Source organism: Oreochromis niloticus, linkage group LG11 (assembly GCF_001858045.2).
Source record: "Oreochromis niloticus isolate F11D_XX linkage group LG11, O_niloticus_UMD_NMBU, whole genome shotgun sequence".
Classification (NCBI taxonomy): Eukaryota; Metazoa; Chordata; class Actinopteri; order Cichliformes; family Cichlidae; genus Oreochromis; species Oreochromis niloticus.
The window spans coordinates 5347494-5359984 of NC_031976.2; the positions used below are offsets into that span (position 1 = coordinate 5347494).

At 41.1% G+C, this 12491-nt stretch overlaps 1 protein-coding gene across 3 annotated transcripts in view; it reads right to left on the reverse strand.

Annotated features, from left to right (window-relative positions):
* ldlrad4b (low density lipoprotein receptor class A domain containing 4b) overlaps positions 1-12491 on the reverse strand; it is a 236280-nt gene that overhangs the window by 90764 nt on the left and 133025 nt on the right. The window lies entirely within an intron of this gene.

Sequence of the window (12491 nt, forward strand, 5' to 3'; positions counted from 1 at the left end):
GCTTCATTGAGCTGCTAGCATGGCTCGAAACTCCCTTCTCAGCAGATGAGCTACTGATCATTAAACAAAATAGGACATCCTTGCTTCTGAGTCTCATCTTAAAGCTAATTAATTATCACAGATAAACACTTCTCACTCACTACTTGTCTTTCTGTCTCTAGGTCTAGGCTCAACTTAACAATTCCTGAGCAAATGTTTCCCATTAGAAGCATTACCTAACATAAAAACCCATCACAGTTAAACATCTCGTCTTTCTTTATGTTCTGTGCAACTATTAAAATTGTCAAGAAAATACAAAATGTTATCTGAAACAAAAATATATTTTAAAAAAAGTAATAAAACGGTAAATATCCATGACTCAAACAATTTTGTTTCAAAAGGTTTTCATGATAAATAATGTGCATCTTAATTCAAATCTGTGTAAATCTATCTGCAAATAACAAACTCTCATTCAATCACCTTTCAACTCATTCGATTCAAAACTTTTCCATTTCTTAAGCTCCATTAATAATCCTCACTAATTCTCAATAAGTTCAATCAACCTTAACACACATTTAATTAAAAATCACATTATCTGTTAAAAGTAGCTGCTTTGCTGCTTCTCATCATATCACACCATCTCCTAAATGAAAGTGGTAGTGAGACAGCTTTCATAATTACAGTTTCCAGGGTCAAGAATAACCTTTGAACCCAAGCTCATAGGCTAACAAATATGAAATTTATTATAAGTGAACAGATAATGTGGAACATCTATATTTCACAATTTAATCCTGATTAAATAGCCGGCAGCACCAGAATGGCTACTAAATTGATTCTCAGACAGTGATCTCAGCTCTTTTTAGCACTTTTTTTCTGAGCCCATCTACCCAGGATGAAAAGGGCGAAAACAGGGATACCACGTTCAGGTTGTTCTTTACATCACAGCATGCTGAGGTACCGTCTAGTTCAGCTTGAAGAAAGGGGAAAACTCTACAGTTTATAGAATATTAATGCTTCAATAGAAATGTAAGGAAAACATCAGTTCAAGAAACAAAAAAAAAAGTTAAATCTGTCAACAGAGAGCAGAGCCCGGCCCAAATTATTATTATATTTCCCATTCTAAAATGTAACTAGATGATGAAATTTCATTAAACATGTAAATGATACTGCCACCTACTTTTCATTCACTCACAATAATTTGACAACATTAAACAAATGTGCCTATTGCTCTTTAAAGCTATAAAGCTAATAAGCTCAGATGTAACATTTATGAGCGGGTTTCAAAATTTCAAAAAGCGAGTCATCTACCAACTGGAACATCAGTGATTCGCTCCCCCGCTCCTCCAGTCTGCATGTCGAAGCATCCTTCGGCAAGATACTAAACCCTGAGTGTGAGTATGTGTGCAAATGTTAAACAAGGTGCTTAGGCAAAGAAAAAAGGGTTTGTATGAATGTGTGTGCGACTGCAGTAAAAAGTGCTTTGAGTGTAGTTCAGTGCAGTTAGAGGGACTCAGACTATCGAAGGCGAAGCCTAGCAGATACCTACAAGTTACAACTTCCTGTTTTAGCACACCCTGTCAATCAAAAAAGCCACCCCATTCCCCATATAGACATTATGAAAGGGAAAACTTTTCAGGGGTGAGGGAATGCTTTTTCCAACCATCCTGTGAACATGCTTTTGGAAGATTTTTGGTTTTGCCATTTTTTGCCTTTCCTGGATAATGAAATTATGACAAGGAAATTGGAGAGAGAGAGAGGGAGAGGGGGAAGATTTGCAGCAAAGGCCCTTGGGTTGGACTTGATCTCGGACCTCTGCTCTCAAGTCTGCTCAGCCACTGAGCATCTAAAGGCACCCAAACATGCTTTTTAATGTTATAAACCTGTAAATTTTAACATTCCAGTCTATGAGGACTCACTCGCTTTTGGAGTGAGCCTCATGTGGCCATTAGAGGAACTGCAATTCTTTGGCATTTTCAAGGTGGCTTCATTTTTCTCAGACCTCAAGGTTGCCTCTTAATGTAAAACACTGCTGCAGATAGTAAATAGACTTTCTGGATAGTCTGTGTATTTTCTGTACAAAAACCAATACATAGTCATAATGAAAAACAGAACTCTGCTCAGAAATATGTAGACTTGTTTGCCCCCTTCCGGATATCCCATTTTTTGTATGTTTGTCAGACTTAAATGTTTTCAGATCATCAAACAAATTTAAATATTAGACAAATATAATAAGGTGTTTATTATTAAGGGAGGAAAAAATCCCCCCAAATAATTGCTCCCTAAACCGAATAACTGGTTGGGCCACCATTAGCAGCAACAACTGCAATCGAAAGTGTTTGTAATAACTGGCAGTGAGTTGTTTTTTTTTACAGGGCTGTGGACGAATTCTGGCACACTCATCTTTGCAGACTTTGACCAGGCCACTCCAAAGTCTTCATTTTGTTTTTCTTAAGCCATTCAGAGGTGGACTTGATCATGTGTTTTGGATCATTGTCCGGCTGCAGAACCCAAGTGTGCTTCAGCTTGAGGTCACAAACAGATGGCTGGACATTCTCCTTCAGGATGTTTTGGTAGATGGCAGAATTCATGGTTCGATTTACCACAGCAAGTCTACCACATCCTGAGGCACCAAAAAAGTCCCACATCATCACACTGCTACCACCCTGTTTTACTGCTGGTATGATGCTCCTTCTCTGAAATGCTGTGTTAGTTTTGCACCAGATGTAATGGGACACACACCTTCCGAAAATTCAACTTTTGTCTCATCAGTTCACAGAGTATTTTCCCAAAAGTCTTGGGGATCATCACTATGTTTTCTGGCAAAACTGAGATGAGGATTAATGTTCCATTTGCTCAGTGCTGCTTTTTGCTTTGTAACTCTGCAATGTCGGCCATTTTGGCCCGACTCTCTTTCTTATGGTGGAGTCATGAACCTGACCTCTTGGATGAGTCGTTGCTGTGCTCTTGGGGTAATTTTGGTTGGCCAGCCACTTATGTTTAGGTTCACCACTAGTCGGTGTTTTTGCCATTTGTGGATAACGGCTCCCACTGTGGAGACTGTGGAATCCCACAGCTTTAGAAATGGCTTTATAACCTTTTCCAGACTGAGAGATCTCAATTACTTGTCTTCTCATTTGTTCCTGAATTTCCTTGGATCGGAGGAAGGACCTTTTGGTCTACTTCACTTTGTCAGGCAGGTCGTATCTAAGTAATTTCTTGATTGAGAACGGGTGTGGCAGTAATCAGGCCTAGGTGTGGCTAGAGAAATTGAACACCACCGTTAATTATAACTGGAGGGAGGGCAATCACTTTTTCACACATGGCCATGTAGGTTTGGATTTTTTTCCCCCTTAATAATAAACACTTTCATTTAGAAACTGCATTTTGTGTTTACTTGTGTCATCTTTGTCTGCTATTTGAATTTGTGTGATCTGAAACATTTCAGTGTGACAAATGTACAAAAATCAGGAAGGAGGCAAACACACCACCACTTTTTCACACCACTGTAGGTTAAACCAATAAGAGCGCTGACAATGCTTTTTTGAGGTTATTATGATGAAAGTGCATAAACACGAAATACTACGATAGTGTTGAACTTGGCAGCAGCGCCGGAGCAGAAATTAAAAATACCTCATTGTGTGGTGAATGGAACGTTCTGACTAATAAGACAGGAGCTCGTTCATCACCTCTTCTCTGGCGGGATTGTCAATAGCGCCTGACACCTACGAGCTCCGCCACACTCCCGCTCTGCGTCCTATTTTAAACACGCGGCACTTCCAAGAATCCCCACTCCTCTCTCCATTTCCATCACGCTTTCTCTCATTCTCTTTCCATCATCTCCATCCATCCATCTCTTGTCGAAACCTCTCAGCGGGGCTTGGGGCTGTTGTGTGTGAGGCATACTTGGGCTGTGGCGTCAGTTTGGAAATGAGGCTCGTTTGCATTTAAACACTCTGCTCTCTGGGCACTTGGTAAACTTGATGAGAGGAGGATGAGGGGAGTGGAGAGGAGGAGGAGGGGGAGAACAAGGGGAAGTAAAGAGAGAGAGAGAGAGAGAGAGGGAAGGGGAGAGCAAAGGGAGTAATTGCAACACTGAGAGAGGAGTTGAAGAGAGCGAGAGAGACGGGAGTGAAGGAGGGAGTGTGTGGAGAACAGTGGCTAATATAAATTCATTATGTAAATCCGCAGCTCAAACAAATTGACAGGCGGGTATTACACCCGAGAGGAGCTGAATCAAGAGCATGAAAGCATTAGCTCCACTCACCCTTGACCTCCAACCTCGACCTGTTCACCGGAGTGTGCCTGTTATGCATACTAACGACTCAGGAGGGGCCAGGCCGAACAGAAACATTGCAACACGTTTTGGTTTCTTACACTGGTAGCTGGAGACAAAACCTTCCATCCTACATCTGCGCTGGAATGTAAACTATGCCAAAAGGAAAACACCGGAGAAGAGTGTTTTCTCACTGAAGCAGACCCATATAACAGATACACACTGCCGCAGCAGCAGCCATCACTGGAGACTCCACTTTCTTCCGATATCTGAAAAAGAATATTTGAATTCCCAAACCTGGAAGACAATCTGCACTCTGACAAGCCTGCAGGAGAAAGAGGAGTGAGAAGTTCTGAAAGAGTTTTAAGAGTTGCACCGTGCCACGTTCATCTGTCATTTGCATCACTGGGTAACACTTAGAGCTTCACCTTTTTCTTTTTCTGTTTAATTCTCAAAACTCTTTATACTTTCGTTAATCGGTTAAAGACGTTTTCCGACAATGCACAGCTGTAGATAAAAGAAATAAAGGAAGGGGAAGGGCAAGGCTCCAGTGTGGCGGCAGCGGCTGGAGATGTCATCGGATCAAAAAGCAACACTGTGTGAGTCATGGGGATGAAGAAAAACAACATAAAAACAACCCCCTGCCACCACCCGGCACCAATCTGTTGATGATTTCTGGAGTTCGTGACATGAAAAATGACACACGGCTCATTGTTTGCCGGTCATTATTCATGTTTGCATTCAAAGCCCTAAAAACGGCATGACATTACGAGGACCGTTGCATTAATAACACATTAATTATGAATTAATGGAAAAAGAAAAAAAGTTAATCTGGTTAGAAAATGAAAAGTTTAGATCTGGGATAAGCCCTACAGGGGATTCCTGCGATTAAAAGTTTTATGAAGAGACAAATATTTAAAAACAGAATTGAACAAAAAGAAAAATGAAGTAGAAAAGTCTAAGATGTACATATTTTTTTGTCTCTAAAATCCCTATATTGTCTAATATCCACAATGCAGCTTAGCAGCACTGCCGTCTTTGCCATTTAAACACCCACATCATTTGAACTCCATGTTCCAAGTTTTTAGCACAGTCTGACCCCACTTGATCAGACTTCACAAAGCTCCCTTGAGAGGACAATACACAACTGTTTTCATAAGCTTCCCAGCACTCTTCACGACAAGAAAGTTACCCTTTAATGCTATTTTTTTATTCAGAAAACAACTTAAAACTGATGGAACGGTCTCAACACTTTCCAACAGCCTCAAAAATGAATGACATTCATGTAACATAAGCCTATTTTTTTTCCTTCATTGGCATTTTGGAGATATTTTGAAGTGCACTCAATTTACTCGACACTCCACCACCCTCCAACACTGACCGCTCTCTCAAAGTAAAATAAATCAAGCACATCTCCTATGTTAAAGCCTCATGAATATCCAAAAAGGACTGAACAATCACTTCAGCCCCCTCTCTGACTCGAAAGGCGGTTCAGCTTTGGAGGTGACCATATGGAAGGAAGGAGTTTGGAGCTGTCGCTGTTAAGTGACGGTGTGGCGAGGGGGTGGCGGCAGCCAAGGTTCTAAGGATCTGCAGCTGCTGTCATCGCCGCCTGGGCCGACGGACTTAGAGCCAGGCGCCACTTGTGTCTAACCTGAGTACGGCCAGGGGAAGGAAAAAAAAAAACATTAAACAGGCTACAAAGAATGCCGCTGGGCTTAGGAAAGGAGGGCGAGAGACAAAGAGAGACAGCAGAAACACAGATGAAAGCAGCAGCTACAGAAAGTAAATGCGAGAAAGATAAAAGAAAGGAAAAGGGAGGTCCTGATGAATGTGTTTATCCAGTGCTTTCCCAAGTGTTTCTCATGTTGTGTCTGCTCTGAGTAAATCCTTGAACCACACAGAAAAGCAGGCCGCTCCACAGAGAGCCCGAGGACAACAAGTGGACGGCTTCGCTAATCTGAATCTTAATGAGCTGGAAATCCCTCCCATCTCTCGTTCTTTCCTCTCTCTGCATCTCACACGCACATGTCCATTCAATAGATTCCTTTTAGGAACGGCATAGTAAAACTGAAGATGACACATATGGTCCTCCAGCGCATTCGTGCTAATGACATGCAGACCTAATTAATCATCGGTTCATCTGGATGCGATTGCAGCTCTATGCCTCAGCGGCTGATCGTCTGCCATCGTGTGTAATCGCACTTGCAATACAACAGGTGCGTGACTGAATAGGGGGCCTTGGGTGCCGCTGCACGCATCCTGACATTTCACAAAAGTTTCCCCAAAACTGTGGTGTCATATTGATGCAACTACAGGAGGAAATTGCAACAGAGTACAAGTAGGTTTGGGTTTTTTAATGAGGAAAACACTTTTTCTCCTCTGTAAGTATAAAGGTAATGTAAGAAATTAAGCAAATAATGTTCATAAATGTGCACTGAAATTTCTTACTTCACAGATATTGTGGGAAGACATTTACTTTGAAAAAATGAGATTGCATTTGTTTTAGCTACTTGCGGCTCAATCTTGTCCTCCACTGCAGCTAGTATACCTCACTGGCTGCAATATTTATTGATTTCTCATTGTTCACATTGACAATCCTTCTCACAGGATTTTTAAAACAGTCCTGAAAACACCTCTGTAATACATTAACTCTTTACCCCTTGGAAGCTTACCTACCCTTGAAGCTCTTTTCTGAACTGAGTGCTTTCTGTCATATTTCAGGCCTGCTTATGAAACCAAATGACTGGGTGGGAATCAGAAGTTGGTGAGGGGGCTACCCTCGGAAAAACCCGGAAACTGTTCTGATAGTCGTCTAAGGAGCTTGGAAAGAAAAGTGTCTGGACTTCTTTAAGTTGCTTGAAGACGAGAGGCTTCTTCAGTTCTAGGGTCTAGCTTCTCGGATGAGAGGTGAAACGTCTTCAAGCAACTTAAAGAAGTCCAGACACTTTTCTTTCCAAGCTCCTTAGACTATGATGACCTGGATGACTGAGAACCTTCACAGAAATATTCTGATGCTCATCAAATCACATTTTTATTGATACATACTGAGGTGCCTAAACTCATCATTAAGGGTGCAGGAGAGGTAAAAAAAAAAAAAGAGTCATCTTTATGTGGCTCAAAGAGTCAACATGACCTGTAACACAACATTTGCCAATAAACCCATAGAACAGAATGTGCTGGCTTGTAAGTACAAAACTATAAAGGGAGGTAGTTGGTGTGGTAGCAGTTCAAACTAAAAAAAAAAATAAAACAGTAAAAGGTGTTTTATGTATGTAGGTCAAAATCAGGTCAGTCAGCCAATCCTAAACGTGTCACAGAAACATCTCCTGGCAGCACAGCAAGCCCCCCGCTGTTATATACACTAGCAGATGTTATGTTGAGATCTGTGGCGAATTAACAACAATGCATTCGCTACTGAAAGCCATCAGCTGTCAGCTGTCACCACTCTAAAGCTCTAAACACACGTCAGACTGATCAGTAAAGCATTGATCACAGAGAATGACAAACGTTTGCTGTCTTCATTAGTAACGCATGTGAGATGTTTCAGTGCAAAACCATCCGCTGCCTCGGGGATCCTGCAACACAATCAAAGGAACGCCGGTCACTGAGAGGGGGCGCTCCTGTGGAGCCTTGAGAGTGGACCGCTCGCTCACACCGCATAGTGAAAAGAATTCAAAAACTGACTGTAGGGCCTAGTGACATACCCTCCGTGTGAGCTGATAAAATCACGTGATTAATATTATATTTAGCTACTTCTGATCTGAAGGAAAAATAACAGACTGCATTTGAAGCCTTTTTGCTAATTAGATTACATTTATTTCACAAATGCTTTGACCAGCAATGGATATCCTTAAAATAAAACTTCTCTTAGTGGTATCCGTCTGGTATTTTGATCCTAATTTTGTCTGTATTTAAAAAAAACAAACAAGAAATTCAAATTCAAAACATAACTCACACTTGCTTTACTTTCTTTGTATAAATTAAGATTAAAAATCAGCACTAGCAAATTGCAAGACTATTCCGAATAAAGGTTTTTTGGTTGCTGTTGCCACAGACAGTGCAAAAGATGTGCTAAGGTTGGCAGCTACCTGTCTGTGATTAATTTTTATATTTTATACTACAGGGTGGGCCATTTATATGGATACACTGTAATAAAATGGGAATGGTTGGTGATATTAAAGTCCTGTTTGTGGCACATTAGTATATGTGAGGGGGCAAACTCTTCAAGATGGGTGGTGACCATGGTGGCCATTTAGAAGTCGGCCATCTTGGATACAACTTTTGTTTTTTCAATAGGAAGAGGGCCATGTGACACATCAAACTTATTGGTAATGTCACAAGAAAAACAATGGTGTGCTTGGTTTCAACGTAACTTTCTTTCATGAGTTATTTACAAGTTTCTCTTTGTTCACAGCCATTGACATGTCGAAGAGGTTAACACGTGAGGAGCAGATCAAAATTGTGTTGATATCTGGCACATAGATGGCCGACTTCTAAATGGTCACCATGGTCACCACCCATCTTGAGGAGTTTGCCCCCTCACATATACTAATGTGCCACAAACAGGACTTTAATATCACCAACCATTCCCATTTTATTACGGTGTATCCATATAAATGGCCCACCCTGTATAATGTTAAACAGGCTGAGGGATCTTGCTGGGATGTCCGGTTTTAGTGTGTCCGCAAACCAGATTATTTCTGAATCTGCAGAGCTACTATGTGGAGTCCCTCAAGGCTCCATGCTGGGACTTATTTTATTTTTAATAAATATTCCCTCTTTAGGCCGCATAATACAGCAGTTTATTGATGTGCCTTATTATCTTTTTGCCAATGATATTCAGCTACACTGCTCTTTTAAGCCTGCCTAAAAAAAGTTTGCTGAACAAACATTAAGCAATGGTTGAATAACAACTACCTACAGCTAAACCCAGATAAAACTGAAACTTTGATTATTGCACTGGACAGTGCAATGTCCCACATTAAACAGCAACTGGGTGATCTAGATCTCTTGCAGAAGTGTAGCCTCAGAAATTTAGGTGTTATTTTTGACGGCGCTTTTTCCCTGGAGCATAACTTGCCAAGCCACAAATAAACTTTTACTTACTCACTTAGGGTGGATGGATCTGCATGTTTTTGATTTTGCCCTTCCAGACACAACCCTCCCATTTGTCCATGCTTGGGACTGATTCTAAGGCTTGTGACCCAAGCGTCTTTAATTGTCCATTATGCTGCTTATTGTTCTTAATTCATACTGAATTACTGTCCTATATATAACTCTGGTCTAATGCAGTGCCAGTAGAGGCAATACAAAATAAGTCATCCCTGTAGAATGGAGACACTGGAGACAGGTTAAGAGCAGTTATATAGCAATGTGAATTTAGACTCAAATACAAACACACACACACACACACACACACACACACACACACACACATTTCTGAGGTATGTCTGTGGTCTGGAGGTCACCACAGCAATGATCAGCTCACAATCCATCCCTCCACAATCAATGCTTAAAACCCAACGGCCCCATTCAATTAGCAGCATCCTGCAGCTACATTCACTTGCTGCCTAATTGACCTCTGAGTCGCAGTGGAGAGCAAGTCCTGGCATTGAAAACAGCTGCACAGAGAGAGACTCTGCCAATGTTGACATGATAATTACACAGCAAGTCACCCAACATGGGCTTTAGGGTCAAAAGTGGGTAAAAAGGAACATGAGATTGCAAACGAAGGAAGCAGAGGAGATGGGGGAATAAGGAATAGGATAGCAGGGAGGGAGAAGATAGAAAAGAGAGAGTAAAAGGGAAAGAAGACAACTGACCGCCTGTTCAACCATGAGATTAGGCTAAGTGATGAAAAGCAGGGAGGAAATAGACACAGAGACAGTTGGAGAGCCTCGGGTGAGAAAAAAAAAGCAAAGAAGACGGATGAAAAATGCTTTAGAGATGCTTTTAAGAGCAGGCTGGGCGGGAGAAGAAATCAAGATAATACGGTTCTAGGATCACCAACACTGGGACGGGAATGGCCACTGGGACAGATCTAATAATGGGGTTTGATAAACACTTTCAGCTTCAGTCACAGAGAATATGGCCTAAACCACTCAAGGCTTAAAACATCAAATTAACATGGGCGTCTGGACATGTCATCTGTATAAAGGATGATATCATTCCTGCTATTGAAAAACATAAAACTAACTAATCTTATCAGGTAGCCATATCACAAAGCTACACATTAAAAAGCTCTGAAGAGAAACTCCAGCAATGACACACATGAAAAGTAGAGGATTTTGAATAGTTCAGATTTGGTGAAATTGCTCCACACTATCTGAGTGTCACGGTTTAATTTGTAAAAATAATTACTGGATTACAATGGACAAGAGTTACCACCACCTTAGACGGGACCAACCCTGCCTTATTTATTTAAGGGGGGGAAAGCTATAATCTTTTATTTTTGTTGCTAACTTCTGCTTATTGGAAAAAAAATGAAAAAAACCCCCAAATGTTAATATTTCAAAAATATAACTGATCAAGTAAAATCTTTGGAGGCGAATGCTCTCTGGTATACATCGCATTTTTTACAGTTTCGCTGCCACTTGCTCAGTTGCTTGATTGTCTTGTTTGTTGTCTTCCATGCAAACTACTGGAAACCATGACAACCAGCTAGTGATCAAAGCAATCACTAGAAGGTAGAAGGCAACACTCTATATCACTTTGCAACCAAATCCGCGCTAGCAACCAGCAGCATCTTCCGGCAACCATTCACGGAACAGACACTTTTGCTTAGCAACTGGTGGTTACCAGAGAGGTCACTGACTGGTCTTTCGGCCTAGTGTGAATGGGGCTCTGGCAATCAATTTCACAGAGATTCCCAGCAACCACTCACAACCAGTCATGGAATACACATTTTCCTGTAGAGACATAGTTGCCAGTTGGTCGCTGACAGGTCTTTATACCACTGTGACTGGTGTCTAACCTTGATTTGATCTAAATGTTACAGAAACAAACTCTTGGCACCCACTCTGTGTGCCCAGACAACACAGCTCAGCTGTTCTGTGTCTGCTTCACAATTAGCGTTATAGTTATATTTATATTTATAGCCCGCAATAACTGGCAGACAAACAAACGTGGCGAATGACCGGTGAACAAGTGGATTCTGTTAGCAGCTACAGCAGATGTTTCCATCAGTAGTTAATGGAAAGAAAAACACAACTAAACTGGATAATAATAATTCCTGTGAATGTATTAATGTGAAAGATTACTGAAATCTTTGTAGCTTTGAAATAGTAGTTATGACAGTAATAACAAAACTGTTTCAGCGGTTTTTAGTGTTAGAAAACTATAAATGTGAAAGACAGCCTACAGGAGCATCGCAGTTTCACAAATGTATAATGTAATGTAAATGTCAGTCATTTGCAGTATGCAAAAAATGTTAACATTAGCAGTGAGTAGCCACCAAATCCTCAACCACTGTTCATTCCTCACCTAGTGGTATCCTGAGTAAATCTCTAATGAAAAAAGAGAATGGTAAACTGCTTTGAGCGAGCATGTGTTCTGAAGATCATGTTTTCCTGTATCACAAAGACAATCGTTCCTGTTACCGCTGAAGTTGAAGTGCTTTTCAATCTTTCTAAAAAAAATGGACATAAAAATACAAGCCAGACAACATCAAACACCTTCCCACGCTTACTGCATAAATAAGTAAGTGTTAATAGACTGGATTCACACACAGATGGAAAAAAAATCCTAACAGAGAATCTCAAACTGTAAAAAGTGAATAACAAAAGCATATACGGCCCACTATAAGCTAAAGCACTTTACCTTTAGCACAGCAGTGACCTTAATTTTTTATTGAGACTCCTTCTCAGAAATGGTGTATCACAAGAAAAAACAGGCATCAGAAAAAAGGTATTGAAGCTATCAGTGGTAGACAACAGCACTGTGTAAGGCACTCAGACTGTCTGGGATGGAGGAGTAGTCAATAATGAGCCTCCTCAGTTATGATTCTCGACAAACGGAATCAATCAGCCAGCCTGAAGGCTTGCTAGATGCTATTGAAGTGCCGTTCACACTGGAATGGGATCAATGGCTAAGCTAGAGTTGACCATCGATCCAAACCATCCTCTGGTCTCCTTCCCTGTCCCCTCCTCATACTTCAGCAGAGCCTAACAAGGTGAGAAAGCCAAGACAAGCCTGGCTGAAGTGAAACGGCAGCATGCAGCGCTCACCTTGTGATCCG